This window comes from Strix aluco, chromosome 5, assembly GCF_031877795.1.
Source record: "Strix aluco isolate bStrAlu1 chromosome 5, bStrAlu1.hap1, whole genome shotgun sequence".
NCBI lineage: Eukaryota > Metazoa > Chordata > Aves > Strigiformes > Strigidae > Strix > Strix aluco.
This window is the reverse complement of record NC_133935.1, coordinates 31949536-31965802: the sequence shown is the minus strand read 5'-3', so window position 1 is coordinate 31965802 and position 16267 is coordinate 31949536. Positions and strand designations below refer to the sequence as shown.

The window sequence follows — 16267 nt, the reverse complement described above, 5'->3', positions numbered from 1 at the left end:
GTGCAAGTGACTGGCCTCTCTGAAGGCAGAGAATCATGTTAGGTACTTCCTCCAGTCATCTCTTATTCCTGCTTGTCAGGACTTGATTAAACAAGGCTGAGAACATACCATCTCCTCCCAGTTTTACAACACAACCCCATCTCAACTGCTGCCTTTAAAGCTCCCACAGCATCTTCTAATATAGCAGGACTGCAGTAATACCCCAGGTGGTTGCAGCAGCTGCCTGCTCAGAGCTGGACCATGTGCAGAGAAGTGTCTTCACACCCCTCTGCTCTCCATAAGGAGCACAATCTTCAGCATCTACAGCCCACTACTTCTCCTGTGTACTCAAGTACACATGCACGAACTCCAGTACCTGCTTTTGAACCCTGCTATTCCTTTCCCTGCCCATCCCTGCCAGGCACACCCTCCTTGTCAACCTCTGCCCTGCAGCCTGAGAGGGAAGTGTAGGCTCTGGCTTGAGGCCATACACAGAAGCTGAGCTGATCAAGTGGCTGACAGTGCTTGGTCTGGTGGAAGAACTCATCCAGCCGTGATGCAGGCAATTATGGCCCAGCTGAAACCATCTACATGCAAGTGCTCGCCAGAGCTGCTGGGGCAGAGGCACCACAGAGGTGGCTTCCCTTGTAGCCTAGGTCAGTGTCCTGCAGGAACCTGGCCATGGCAGCTGGTGTACAGGCCCTGCCTGAGCCCAGGACTGGCAATCACCCCTGTTTGGCCAAGTGCCTCTGGGAGGAGTTTCCCCAGGGTGCTGGAAAGTCCCTGCACACTCTTGCTTGTGCACGTGAGCATCTGCTGCTGTGGCCCGTGCAAACCACTGGAAAACCTGGGATCTTGCTGAGCTACTAAGACGCGTATAACTAGTCAGAAGCCAAGTTAGCAGAATTCATTACTTTCAAAAAAACTAAGCTGGAATAGTTAGCTGTGCCAACCCAGTTCTTTCTCCATCAGGAGATGATTTGTCCATCAGCCTAACGCCTAGACAATAAACATTATTAGGCAAGTTCTGAGTTGTTGGGTCATTAAGGTTTCCTTAATAGCTTATGGTTTTAAGCAGAGTCATCTTTAGATGGCTGAAGGCCATCCAGCCTTTAAGGTTAAGCTTAGCATTGAGCCATTTTAAGAAATTCATCTTTAGAAACACTCTTAGCTTTGTTCTCTTTTGGTGTTTTTTCCCCATTCTTCCTGCTTTTCTTTAAAGAGAAAGGAAATCCAAATGCAAAGCTGAATGTAATGCTAAATCAGTGATGACTAAGACAGCAAGTTAGGAAAAATCAAATATTTCTGTACAAGATTCCAAGCTTAGTTGCTCATGGTAGGCACCCAAAAGTAACTTGATTTTGTAATTCTGCAGTAAAGTTCAGAATTAGTCTGCACTTACAGTTAGTCCCACTGTAACTAGATTGAATTCTGCTGTATTCTGTTACACCTCACCGGTGTTTTCTTTGTTCGATATAAATCTTCATCTAACATTAAATCAAATGGAAGTCATATAATATACTTGATCTGCTGCCTTTACCAATACTGCAGACTGTTCTTATGCATCTGTTAAGAAAATGTGAATTTAGTTCATACTTTATAAGTCTTAAGGAAACTGAAAGCTACTGAAAATAACAAAGAGGCCTTGAAAACTAAAACAAAAAATATAGCTTGCATGTAATATGTGTTCTTCACTTTTCATTATTCCCGGTGAAGACAGAAAGCTTTTACGAGCAAGCAGATTTCTTGCTTTCTATTTTTCCCTACTGTATTTTTATCAAGGGCTGTAAAGACCTTTGGAGATTTAGAAAAATGTAGTAGTAGGTACTGAAAACAATCGGTAATACGTAGAGTATGTAAACCAGTAGAGACATTAGCAAACCAATGAAACCTAAGCACAGAAATAGGGGGAAAGGCTTCCATCTCTTAAATGTTCATCTGTTTGAAGGAAGATATAGCCTGGTGGGTAGGACTCTGGCTTGTGAAGTGAAAATATGGGCATAGCTGTGAGCTTTCCCATTAGTTTGTGGTATGCCCTTGGACACATCATCTCTCTGCCCACACTGTAAACAGATCTATTAACACGTCTCCTAAGCAAACGATTTCAAGAACAAGCCCTGCACCATTCTTGCTAAAACCAGCGATGTAAAACAGAAAGACATCCATGCTTTCTCATCCACTCAGAGTGTTTCTCTCAGATCCCTAAAGAGCTATTCTTAGAAAACATGGGAGTAAAGGAAGGTAAATATTCCTGACTTGTCATTTAAACCTAAAACTCTCAGAATTACCATCATCCATGGGAATGCTTCATGTTTTTGACTTTACTCTTTCACTAAACTACCTCTGGAGGGCTAACCTTGTCAAAGAGCATGGAGAAGGATTACATTACATCAAGATTTATGTGCATGGCCAAAGCTGAACTGGATCCCTGGGAATGAAAAGCAAAATGCTGTAAATGTCAGGATTGGAAACCAGGGTGAGATAGCGGCTGAATGGCAGCCACTGGCTAAGTATTTGATTCTTCTTAACATTCTTGTATCATCAAGCTTCTTATAATGAATTTCATAGGTTAATTGTACATGGTACAAACATTTTTTCCTAACTACTTCACATACATTGCTTCACAGTTATATCATGTCCTCTAGTTCTTTGACTACATGAGAGAATAAGGAAAGGTCAGTCATGCCTTCCTTATACCATTTATTATTGCATACCTTCCTCATGCCCTCTTTATTTTGAAAGGTGATCCTAATTTTTTCAGCTTCACAGAGTGAGACCATCCTTCACCGAGCACTGTTACAGCCTCTGACATGATTCATGTCTGTAATGTCCTTTTGAGATACCCTAAGCAGGGGTGAGAATAGTATTGTAGGTAAAAGTGCACTGACTATAATGATATTATAATAGTCTATGCTGCTCTGTCCCGCTCTTTAGGTAGGCATCATTCCTCTATCTTCTTGACAATCCTGCCCCAGTTAACCAAAGTTTTCATTATGGGCATTTCACCCATTTGCAACTTCTTTTCTCTGCTTCATATTCAATCAAGAAATAACACACTTCTCCGAGAGAAGCAGCACATCACTTGGTCAGACGTTTGGAGGTTTCAGCCAGTGGAGGGGCATCTGAAACCTCTAGATCAGCTGAAACTTCCAATTCAGTCACAGGTCAGACAGCAATGGCAACATGGCGCCCAGCCTCTCCTCACCCCCTCTGGTAGGGACCTCCCACTCCCCCACAGCAGGGCACACACCCAGACCCATCCCAAGGATCAGGGCTGCATTGGAAAGCTCTCAGGGCTGGGGGAAGCAGGCAGAAAGGGGCAGCCAGGTCCGTGCCACGCTGCCCTCCCTCAGGGCTGCCCCGCTGGGCCTCGCCTGGCCCCACGGTGCCATCTCAGGGCCTCGGGGGCCCCGCCCGCTCACCCACTGGCATCAGCCATACCTTTGCTATGCCATTCCTACAGCGCCTTTTGGAAAATATCTCCTTATCAAATAATAAAAACATAAACCCAATAACTGTTAAACACCGGCCTGCCCCGTGACCGACCCGCCACCCAACACAAACGAAGGCCCCAAGGCCATCGCTATCCCTTTAAGGGCGAGGACCCGCCCCTCCCCGCGCCCGCCCCGCCCCGTCCCGTCCCACCACCCTCCACCGATGACATCATCCCTGCCTTCTGATTGGCTGTCCACCCCGTCAGGCACGCGGTGCCCGCCCTGTCCCCGCCCCCTCGCCCGGCCTCGGGCCCGTTAGCTTCCCCAGGTGCTCGCGGTCCATTGGCGAGCCCCGGTGGCGCTCATCCGCGCCTCTTTGCTCTGATTGGCGGAGCCCGGCGCGTGTCTCCGAAGCAGGGAGGCGCGGGGCGGGCGCTTCCGCGGTTGCGAGGCGCCGGTCGGCGGTGGCGAGGCCGGGTCGCAGGCTCGGGGGAGGCGCCTTTTCGGCGGGCGGCGGCGGCGGTGGCTCCGCCAGGGACGGGCGGGGTCACAGCGAGATGGAACCGTGACCGGGTGAGTACGGAGCTCCAGCTCAGCCGGGAGCTGCCAGGCGACCTCAGCCGCCAGGAGCGAAGAAAGGGGGGTGGGGGCGGGCGCGGGCCCGCCCGCGGGGACCCACCCCGGCGCGAGTGTCGCGCCGCCGCTCGCAGCTCTCCTCAGCGGCGGCCGTTGGTGCGGGGGGGGGGAAGGGGCAGCGCGTGCCCTTGATGCCGCCCCCCATCCCCCGCCCTGTGCCCCCGCGCCGGCGGTCGCGGGTGCCCGGTGCGGCTGGACAGCTCCGCTCCGCGGGGCCCCGGCCCCCCCCGAGGGGCCTCCCCTTTCCGGGGTGCGCGGCCGCTCCCTCCAGCCGTGGGCTGGCTTCGCCCCCTCTGAAACCCCCGCGCTCGTTTCCTCTCGGCTCCTGGCTCGGTTTTGCCCCGCTCCGGCCTCTCCCCGCCCTCTCTCCCTGAGAGGGGCTCGGCGCACGTTTCCCCTCTCTTGTCCCGAGCGTCTCGCGTTTAGTAGGTCGGCGGTGGTTTTTTTCGGTGCTCTCTCACCGATTTTACAGGCCTGGTAGTGGTGACAGTAGTTTACAAGGGTTTGTGCAGCAGCAATCTCCTGCTATGCCCACTGCTCCATGCACGCACGGTAAGTGGGGTTAATTTTCCCCACGGAGAAGATGCTTGTCCGTGCTGTGCCTAGGTGCATAGTTAAGGTAACATCCGTGTCTCCAGTGGGAACTAATCTCCCTCTGTGGACTGTAAAATCTGGTATCAAAGAGGACTGTAATTTCACATATCCCCCGATCAAGGATGACAACTCTGACCATTTGCTATGCGTGTAAGTGGAAATACCCTCTTGGAGGCCTTTATGATCTACCTCTGTGTACCCTTATACTGCATCATGCAACTGTGTGCTAACTGTGTGGTTCTGTTTTACAAGATGAGTGGGCTGAATAAGGGGTTTCAGGTTTGCTGCTGCTGCTTATAGCACTTACTTTCTTGTATCATGCTTGTCCAGATAATATCAGGGCCTCTGCCATGAAACTGCATCTTAATCTACCAGCAATAGAAAATACATCGTGAAGGCATTAAAAATGTTTCTGTTTAAGTCTGTAGCTTCGCTGCTGGACCGTGGAAACCAAAATGTGCTTTTTATTTCTTGGTAGGATTTGAAGACACAGGTCTGAATATTTGGAAAGTATAAAATGTAGCTATTCTATGCTGAATGTGTCTATCCTAACATTTCCAGCGTGGGCATTGAGAAAATCCAGTATGCAATTCTGTCTTTATTTTAAATTTGCATTTGACATCAAGGCTAGTTAGCCATGGCATAACTGACTTACTGAAAGTGTGTTTTCTAATTGTGTGTTGGTTTTACTTTCAGGTAAATATACAAACAGCCTTTCAGCACTGATTTGAAAGTGCTGCTTGCACAAAACCCATCAGTAAAGACACTGTTGAAATCCATAGTGTAGAACTGCTAGAAGCGTAATGCCTTTGGTCTTCATAAGTATTTCCAAAAATACTTCAATCACTTCTGAATATGAAATGAGAGGGACACCCTTTTGTTCCCATTTACTGCAGTGATTAAATGAGTGATCTAATAGTTGTGATTAAATAGAATCTAATAATAGATTTTAAAATAAGTGTATGATCTGAAGCTGACTGTGAACTCCTTTTCTGTTCTTTAGATTCATGCTTTCTGCTGAAAGGAGAAAGAGTCTCAGGGCTGAAAGCAAATGCCATATGCTTTTCATAAGTAGGCAAATTTGCCCTTCTTAATTACCAGGTATTAACGTACTGAGCCCTTTTCAGTCCTTTCTCGCTTATAATTTAGATACCAAATGTGATTTCAGGAAAAGAGTGAAATATTGCTAGTTATAGCTTCTTGGGCATCATATTGTTCTGTACAAAATGTAAGTACTGCTGTGTTTGTTGGTTCCAATGGTTGCGGAAGCAGCTTTAATTTCTATTTCATTTAGTCCATCCACTCTAACATCATATGGGAGAGGACCCCCAAATCTTCAGGCAACAAGCAGATAATGAAATGAAATGCAAAGAGAGGGAGTACAGAAGACGTTTTGACATAGGGCTAAGAGAATATGGGTTTTTTCCAAAAACAGTCTTTAAATTTTCCTCCCCATGAATATGAAATAATAGGAAAGTCTTGGGTTTGGGGAGGAGCATCTGTTTGTGACCTTTTTTTATAACTCTGGCTTCTGCTGGCATGATAAACAGCAGCATTTTTCACAGATCCTTTCATCCTTGAACCTCCACATGAAATGTACATTCAGGCAATCAAGATACCTCTTAATAATAATAATAAAAAGCCCTACTGAATTTCCTTTACTGTTGAGCCATGATTACATTACTGTGTGGTATTTGGTGGGGGGAGAGGGTAGCTGTACTAGATATAGAGGAGAATCAGAGCAAAAAGGTCTTGGATGTTAGAGCAGAAAGTAGATAAATTCTTAGGATGTGTCAAAACATTGCAACAGGATTAATTGTTACACTCATTTGGAGTGTGTGAGGTGTCTCCATATATGATTTTTACCTCAAAAGCACAATTCATATCAATTCCAAGAGTCTTTTGTCTTTACTCTCCATACCCACCTGTCCTTCCTGTGTTGTAGATGATATAATCGGGCTGTTTCAATGTCTGTTTACTTGCTGATAACTCACTATTATGATTAAGGTTCTTTTTGAGGAATACAGTTGATTTCCTCTGTGTAAAAAGAGGTAACAATTAGTAAATCTTATTATAATTACACAATGTTCTTCCTTTAAAGATTTTTTTTTTTTTTTTTTTTTTAAAATCAACTGTGTCCTGAGGGTCAATGTCTTTTCCTGAGAAACTGTTGAAGAGGAAGCAGAAAAAGCAACTGTTCAGTTCTCTGAAACCGTCAAGCACCTACTCTGGGAAAGCCAAATCTAATTATTTCCTGCTGGACACATTGCTGAACTGAGACAGAAAACAGAGGATGTGGTTACACAGACGTTTCTTTTAGTGGTGGGGCTGACTTAAACAGCTCATATTCCCATCTGCCTTTTTTTTTTTTTCCCCTCCCCACCGTGTGCTGTCACCTCAGTGATGATGGTATGTGTGTGGGGCTGCATGCTGAGCCAGGTTAGAGACCCGATTTTTAATCTGTTCATGTTCTATTCCTCAGCCCCCAAAGTGAAAGATGGGGGAGGGCTGAAGGAATGCATAGCTAGAGTGGAGGGGAGGGAGTGTAGAAGCGGATTAGTAAGAGCTACAGCTAAAGGGAACATTTTTGGAACCACAGTTTAAAACTGTTCCTGTGATTCTTTTTTTATGTATGTGTGTCAAATAGATGTAATGGATGAGTTTGTGTGAATTCAGGAACTCATTCCTTTGTCAAATACTCTGTTCAGTCCTTCAGGGACATAATGTGTGTGGTTAATGTGTATATTTTACCTTCTCTCCTTTGAGTGCTTTATGGAGTGCAAACACTGTTAAGTGGCTTCTTCAAGGGAAATGAATGGCATTGGGGTGAGGACAGTTTACATTACCAGGCTTAGGTATGCCGTAGTGGTCAGTCAGTGTCTTGAGATTTTTAAATGCAGGTTGTCCTTGTGGAGGGCAAATGGTGCATGCAGTTTACACAGGCATCTGCCATCAGTCTGATACTATGTTTTCAGACAAGAAACAATGCCAGTAACAGTATCTGCTTTCTTTGATCCTTTTCTGTTTCTGATATGAGACACCTATTTTCCACACAGATAAATTTTGGAGTTTGTTACTGAGCAAGGTACTGTAATTGTTTAGAACAGATTGGTTTATATTTCAGAAATTGAAGTAATGAATTCAGTTTGTGCAGCATTCCTTTCCCCTTCCCTCCCCCATTTTCTTGTGTGTGTGCAGCATCGTTATTCTTGTGTGACGAAATATTTTGGATTTAGGCACATAGCCATATTGATAACATCTCTGTAAGGAGGTGAAATTTAACACAGTCACAAGTCTTTTTAAATCTTGAAAGCTAAAGGCTGAGCTTTTAATTGGGGATTTTCTTTGGCACCTTAACCTCATACCATCCGTCTGCTTTTGCTCTTCTACCACAAACTAACATGTTGACTACTTCTACTTATCCTTTTTAATTAACTTGTGCTCCCTATTTCAGCTTGTTTTGGCCCTGCTGATCCAGAAAGGCAGGGTTTTTGTGGAGCACAGCAGAAGCAGCGTGGTAGCTGCTGCTGCATGCACCGGCACGTTATTTGTTAACAGGTGATCATTGGGGTCTGCCTCTGTGGCACTGAAATAGAAATTTTCCCCTGGACACACTCAGGAGCTGCTGCTGTCTCTGCTTGCCGTGGGTGCATATTGAAGTGTGTATGTACCATAATGCAGGAGCCTCTGGTGTAAAGCAATGCAGAAAATTCCCTGTTTTGCCATCATCCAGTGAGACAAGAAATGCACTGACTATATATCATCTTCAGAGTACCTTCATGTTACGGGAACAGAAGACTGAAATGATATCTTGAGTTTTGTGAAATTAATTTTGTTTTGGGACAGGAGCCTACATCACAGATTGTTTCAACCTCAAATTAATGCTTCCTGTAATATAAAGCAATTATGACTAGTTCTAGCCATGCTAGGGAGGGGGTGTATATATACTGCAGTTCCTTGAGTTCTGCCCTTTCTGTGGTTTGGTAGAGACACTGAGAATGTCTTCACTGCACGATTGATCCATACGGTTGACACCCTATTTAGGCTTACTCAAATGAGATCATCCTTTACACAGAGCCATACCCATGTTATGATGAACTCATTCTTTCTGTAACTGTTTATATGTGTGAAGGTACAGCTCTGAGCAAAGATGAGACAGGATTCACTTTCTGACAATTACAGGGAAACTTTTCTTCCTTCAGGAAGAAACTTTTGGAAAAGCATTGAAAGACTCCACTCAAATGATTTTTTTTTTTTTTTTAAAAATTATTTTTGCCCTCTCTTCTGATTTTTATAGCAATATAAAGAGTTTCCCAAGAGAATGTGACTATAGTCTGTATTGTAACTTAATTTCTATTCCACTGTGTAAGATGGACTCAAACCTGAGAGGTTTCCCTGAGTGACTGGTAGGGCCAAGTTAATGTTAGGCCTAATATAACTGTGTCACTAAATTCTCTCTCATACATCCTGTCTGATGTGCTTTACAGGAACAGATCACTTGGAGTCTGAATCTTTTCAAAGTCTCCATCTGAGAGGTAGTATGGCTGTTAGAAAGATGGGATATGAATTCTGCATTGGCATGTTCAGATCAGGCTTGTGAATCGTGTCAGTGAGTTTCTATGTTGTTCAGATGTGCTCAAACTCCAAGTCCCCAGTGAAGGCAATAAGCCATTGTAATCACTGGAATAGCAGCCATTTGGCTTGAACATGTAAACAGTGACATATAAACATTTCCATTGGATGGAGAAGTTTATCAGCAAGATGAGACTTCTGCATTTCTTAGAGATGACACTATTTTTTCTTCAGAAAATCTAGGACAGTAGAGTTTTGCCTACATTGACTGTATAGTGAAAGGAAAAAGGAGCATTGGGGGAATGTTTTGATTGTGCCATAAGCAAAGAATAAAAAAAGCAGTTTAACTGGAATTTTGCCAGAAAATGTTTCAAATATCAGACTAATCTTTGCTTGCTCGCTGCAATATAGAAGAACTAGTAAAGAGCTTGTCTTTCATTACAGTTGCAAGGCTGTTCTGCTAAATTTTTATGAAGTCTGACTTGTTATTTTTCAGGTGGGGTGTGTCTTAGTTTTCTGTTGTTCCGTCTTCAAGCTGGATTGAAATTCCATGGGGTGACTAAATAAGGATAATGATAAAAATACGTTATACCTGCAACATCTCTTAGCTTAATGGTGCACATATTAGAAAAAAAGTCAATGACTGTCCATGCCTATTGCAAGCCAGTTTTATCTCCTAGCTGGGGTTCAGATGACTAAGCAGTAAATTGCAGGATGCAGTACTTTAACCATCTAAGATTGAGCAGGAACTTCCTCGACAAATAGGACTAAAAGTTTTAAAGTTGGCCTTTTATTGGCCAGAGTATCTGGAATAAAACTTTAGTTCTTAATGGAGAAAGATAAATATATGCTGTCCTGGAGAATGAGTTACGTGTGGGAGAACAAGGGTCTCTGGACACCTGAGAAGGCTTGTGAAGTGCTGGAAACTCAGAAGAGGTAAATAAACTGAGGCAAGGAAGTTATTGAAATAATTTGTCCTGTTTTCTGAGTGTGTGTTTGCATGTACACAGACACACGCATGTTCTTTCCTGAAGGATAGTGCTAAGTTTATGCAAAGATGCCAAAATTCACTGAGTGTATGTGTGTGTTTATATATGTATTTTTGATCTTCATGCATACGTTAAGAGGTAATACTTTAAGATCTTCTGTATTGCGCCAGGTGAGATGTCTGTCCAGTCTGGTGTCTTGTGTTGGCCAGTTGCTGGTAATGAGTGCCTTGAAGGGATGTAGAACAGGGGGTGTACAGAGAGGTTCTGCCTCAGCCTGCCAGCTGGTTAGGGATAGCCTGATATATTCTTCAGACCTGGAATATTCAGCAGTTTGAAGTTTTCCTGAGAAAAACATGCTGAAGAAAGTACAAATATTCGTTTGACTGGTTATGGGGTCCTATTTCTGTAAAAGACTAGCAGAGGCCCTGTATCAGGTGGTGGGACAGGCAGACCAAGAAAAGGCTCAATGTTGGAGCGGTCTTGACTCAAATGAGATTCAGGAGAACATGGATCTTAAGTGCTGGAAATTAAATGCAGCAGCTCAATCAGTGCTGTTGCAATCTTAAATTGGAAGAGAATATCCAGTGAACCAAGATTACTGGAAATTAAGGATTGGCCAGCAGTAATCTTCAAATGAAATGCATCTCTAACTTCTCCACACTTTCATGTGTGAAAAGTGGTTTCGGGGGTACCTGTGTCTCAACGCCTGCACCCCAACAAACACTGAAATTAAAAAAAAAAAAAATCCCACTCAAAACCAAACAGTGCCAAAAACTTGCACTGGAGTAAAGATTAATATATGGATAAATGTCACTCATTTATAATTTGTGATTTAAAAACCCAACAGCATCACAAGCAAACATTTCATACCTAAATTTTGATGTTATATGCTTAGTGCTGTCAGAAGAATGTTCCAGCAAAATTATTTTATCGGGTTATATAAGGCACTTTGTTCATCAGATTGGAATATCGAACTCTTAACAGTGGTTAATTGTTTACTATCTTTGTGGAAGACTTTCCTTGACTTCTTGAGGCTGTTTTGCCTTGCCTTTTGGGAAATCTGCAATTCTGTAAAAAGTATATTGTAAGTATACACTTGGTTTTGTGGCCTTGCATCATTATTGTATTTTAATTACACTTGTATCAGTTTGGCTGCTTTATTAAAGAAAAAATAATTACTTGTTATGGGTTCTTACATTAAATTAATTAAGTAATTGTAAGTAATTCTAAATATTGATTTGATGACAAATACTGTAGGAGGTGGCAGAATGACTTCTTGATTCTGTGGTAGAGATGTGATTAATGTGTGCTGACACATTTTATTCAAAGAAAAGTTGAAACATTCTCTGAAAGGGATTGTAAGGGAAGCTGCTAAAGTAGTAGTGTCCTTACTTTTTTTTATTTGTATCAGTACTGTAAATACCTTTTGCAGATTGTTAACTGGAGGAGAGTTGACCAAGTAGATATGCAATTCATTACCTGTAGCTGCTTCTAAACAACTACCTTCTTTTATTTGTTGGGGATCAGGGAATTCTTTCAAATTTTGTGACATTATCCAAGTGTCTAGCTTTAGTCATTCTTTTTTCAGAAAAGATTGATCAGTCTAATTGGTCTTCCTTCTGATGTTAAACTAGTGGACAGCTTATTCTATTTTTTTTTTTTTTGGTTTGGTTTGGTTTTCCACTCCAGCTATGTTGATGTTTGTGTCCTAAGTCCATCTGGTCTGAAGTTTGTATCTGGGGAGGTGCCTGGATTTCTTTTATTTTCTCTTATTGACAGAATATCATGACATCTCAACCGCAGTTCTGTATTTCTGGTGTCTAGGAAGCCCTAAAGTCTGAAAAGCTCAGAGGAGGAAATAGAATGGAGACTTTGTGTTAAAACCTTCATATGATGATTTTATTCTTTTTTTTTTTAAAGGTGGCTAAGGATGTAGGAGTGAAAATATGGCAACTACAAGTCAATTTCTGACCCTTTTTGTTGCTATTTGAGACAATAGTCTTCCAGAGCCTCCGAAGTAATTATTTTCTAGTCAAGTACTGCTGGGCACACCTGTTAAAACTGTATTGCCAGAGAAAAGTCGTGTGTTACTTCAGTACATTTATGAGTTTTTAAGGTGCGCATGATGGTTCCCACCCCCTCCCCCAAATGGGGTTCTCATTGCAGTCTTGACAAATCTCTGAAATGTATTTTTTTTACCTTTCCCTGTTTTTGTGTGGATGGATAACATGGTGTAATGAACTACTCATAACAGTCTCCAACTTCTAGTATTCAATGTTTAAGAATGATTTCAGTACAAGGATGGGAAGATTGTGTGTATTGCTTAGTGAATATTCTGGCTTAGTAAATCTCAAACAGTGCATTCTTCAGGGCTGACAAACCAATAGTCCTAAAGTAAAACTTCTGCTCTGCAAGTAGCATGGGTATGTGTATACAAGCGTGGCAGTCTTTATGGTATTTCAGTCCAACTTCTGTTGTGTATGCCAAATGAATTAAACATTATATCAATAAAGAGTCCTAGATAGAGGACTTTGCTCCTTACTCTTAAAGGAGAAAATGGCCTGTGGTTTGTTTTTTTATTTTAGATTTCTGAGTATTTGTGTCCTGTTTTCCCTTTCAGTGATTGGTGAGAGAGCTGCTGGCATGGAAATGAGCTGGGTTTGTCCGTGGGAACTGTAAGTAAGGTATGTATTGTGTTCTCTTTGCTGTCTTTATTTTGCATCTTTTGTTCTTATGTGCTGAATTGAAAATTGCTTGTGGTCACTAAACATGAGGGGTAGTAGTGTGTTAGAGATGGAATGTTTTGAATTTGTACTAGCATCAGGTATGAGAGCTGTACAGCAAGGACTTTATAGTGTAAGAGTATAAATGGCACACTCATCCACTTTTCACTGTTGCCCAGTGATTAGTCAGACTTGTCACAAGTTAGCTGGTACTGTGTTGCAAACCTTTTTCAGCGCTACTGATACTTGGCTCCCTAGAGTGATTTATTCAAGTATATAAAGGCAGACAATTGTATCTATACAGTAAAACTGTAATGTCTGCAAAACTGTAACTGAGCTTACCATGATACAGTAGCACATGAAAGAGAGGATGATATGTTCAAACATTGTCTGTGGTCCCAGGCTGAGTCTTATACTAAAGAATAGAAAATGTTTTAATCTGTTCTAGAACCAGAACAAAAGTCTTGGTTTAGATGTCCTTCATGTGCTGGCTCTTAGTATTGTTGCTTCAAAGAAAAAAGTAGTGAAGGTTGAATTTGATATGCTTTGAATTGGCAAAGAACGGCAGCAGTACCAATTCCCCCACTGCTCCACCATGTTCTTCACCCACATTCATTAAATTCACATGTTGGAGAGTACCTCTTGAGTACTTACTACTTCTTTTCAATAAACTGATTAGCTTAGACAAGACAGTACTATTGATATATGCTTCTCTGTGAATCACTGATGAAAATTCTTACCTATTTTTTAATAGTGGGGAAATCCAGGGGTGGAAAGTCAGCTCTTGTATGGGAAAAAGGGAACAGAAGATCTGGTAACTCAGTCTCAATTGCTGGACTTTCCACTTAAATGAATGTCATGCTGGGTAGCTGCATGAGGAGATGCCAATAAATTCAAAGAAATTTGGATTCCACACCCAGTGTCCATTGATGGGGAGGAGAGGCAAAGTCAGTTCAGATTGGTTTAATTTCTGTAGACAGTTTCATACTGTCATGACTAAAGAATGTGACTGGAGTCAGAAAACTTCTTGCAGACTCTGTTTCAGCTTTGGTTTTACATTGTACCTAACATGAGGTAACTGAAAGTTGTCACTTTTCAGTGGGCCCTGCTCCTCTGTTTTTTTTTTTTTTCTTTTTTGATAAGATCTAATGAACCTGTGGTTGCAGGGTTCAGATTGCTAGCATGATGGGAAAACAAGCATGTTTCAAGGTGTAGCTTTCCATCAGAACAGCAAGCTGAATGGACTTGCTCTGTGACTGCAGAGCCACTAGATTTGAAGGAGAGAAGGTGAGAATTTCAAACTGAGGTGACTCTCAGTCACAGCCCATGATCAGACTGAGTTAGATAAAATGTAAAACTACTTCCTCAGACACACAAAAGTAAGTTTCCAAAAAACCTTGCCATAAACTCCTTAAGATTCTTAAGTTCTGCAGTTTTGCCTGCTGTTTTGTGCTGACATGAATGCTTGTTCTGGGAACTGAAATCTAACTACGTTTATTTCCTTTTTTTCCTTTTTAAAATTTATTTTCTTTTAGTCTAGATTGGTTCCCTGAGCTATCTTCCTTGCCCAAGTTATCACTTTGTTATGCCCTAGGTCATCCAGTTCTTGTCCCAAAGTTCAAATTTTCTGATTTGAAAGCATATTGTTTCTTGTGAGGTCTTATTTCCACACTCCCCTTGACCAATGACTTTCTTGTCCCAATCTGCCCTAAATCCACATTCAGCATGAGTTTCTTCATACTTTCTCAGCCCCTCAGTCTTCCTGCCATGAATTTCCAAGTCAAAGCTCACATCTGGCTGCAGATCATCAGCATTCCCTTTTCTAGTTTGCTGCAGCCTCCCTGCTTCCACTGGTTGTTGGCGTCCGTTGCCAGATGCCTTTGCTGCTGGCTGAATCCATTGCTTCATCTGCTTGCCCCCGTGGGGCGGGGAGGAGTGCTTTGCCTCCGACATGAAGGAAATTTTAAAAAATGCATCAGACAGCAATTGCAAGGAAGTTAGTCAGAAGGTGGTGGAAAACAGGCAATCCTATTCTAAACACACTGTAGTTCATCATGCATTTCTTTGGCACCAGTGCAGGCTTGCTCTCTTTCACGGCTCTTTCTGTTTTGCTGGCATAGCTGTTTTTGTGGCCATGGTGAGCCACTCTGGGGAACAGATCCTTCTGGAAAGAGTGTTTTTTTTCTAGATTATTTTTCATCTGGTCCAGTACATGTTGTCTCCGTAAGATTTATGCTGGTTTCACAATGAGGAAGGTATGAGAGTGGGAATGTGTAGCAGACTGCTTAAGTTGGCACTGCTGCTAGATGTAGAAGTGTGCTCTTTGACATTACAGTTAAGTTGATCTTTCAGGGAGCTGCTGTTGCAAAGGCTGATCAGACCTCTGTGCAGCTGGGAACTCCTACTTCTTCCTTTGCATCAGAGCTAGTCATTGTGCAGCCATAGGGCACATCCAGCTAGCTAACTGGTCCTGTAGAAAATGGTTTCTAATCTTTGCAGAGTTAATAGTCTGCTGTTTCAGCTGACCTGAGTCACTCTGCGGGTGCACGCTCATTAGATCAGACAAAAGGGAAGCAGCAAGAACCAATAGTTTGGTAGCAGAAGGCTGGATTCCTCTTTTGATTATGATGTTGAGCTATATCATGACCAAGGCCTAAAATATACAAGTGTACCCATTGGCACATAAGACTTGAACATCGCATCTTTCTTGCTCTCTTTTGTTCTTTGAACTTCAGTAGAAATTGTTATTTCTTCAGTAGCTATCATCTTTGGTCTCACAAACTAGATGATTAATTCAACAAACTGAGAGGTATGATAGAATAACGTGTCTGTAAACTGCTTCACTGGTCCTGTGAAATTAGAGAACGTCTACCTCATTCATGCTTTGAGCTTAAATAAGAACTTAAGAAATTGGTGGGGTGTTCATTCTTTTTGAGCAAGGATTGTTTATTATGAATATCATTGTGATTCTCAAAACTAGCTTTGGTATTATCAGTTATTCTGTGTACTCAGAGTTCCATGAGCTTGAAAGCCACAAAGTTCCTTCAAACACATATCGAATAATGAAAAGTATTTCTTAAAAAACATCTGGAATGCCAAACTACATTTCTTAGCCTGCTATTTGTGGTTTTAAGAAATTGATGTTTGATGATGATTTTTTAAGACCTCTTTCTATTGCTGCTGGACAGAGTGAAACAAATGCTAGTGTCTTATGAAGGAAATACTTAGGGCTTGAGAAATATGGTTCTTGATGAGTGGTTGTTAAAATCATGTGCGAGGCTGTGTTTGTCTACAGCAGAAATTATGTAGTTGATTCTTTGCACTGGATGTGTTCTTTGCA

The 16267-nt window shown here is 42.3% G+C and overlaps 1 protein-coding gene across 1 annotated transcript in view; it reads left to right on the top strand.

Annotated features, from left to right (window-relative positions):
* Window positions 1-3864: 3864 nt before the first annotated feature.
* The window catches only part of MRTFA (myocardin related transcription factor A), a 97493-nt gene continuing 85090 nt past the window's right edge, over window positions 3865-16267 (top strand). Inside the window, exons 1-2 of the mRNA XM_074826731.1 lie at window positions 3865-3986; window positions 12825-12888. The gene's annotated coding sequence lies outside the window, so the exon portion shown is untranslated. The remainder of the gene's footprint in view (window positions 3987-12824; window positions 12889-16267) is intronic.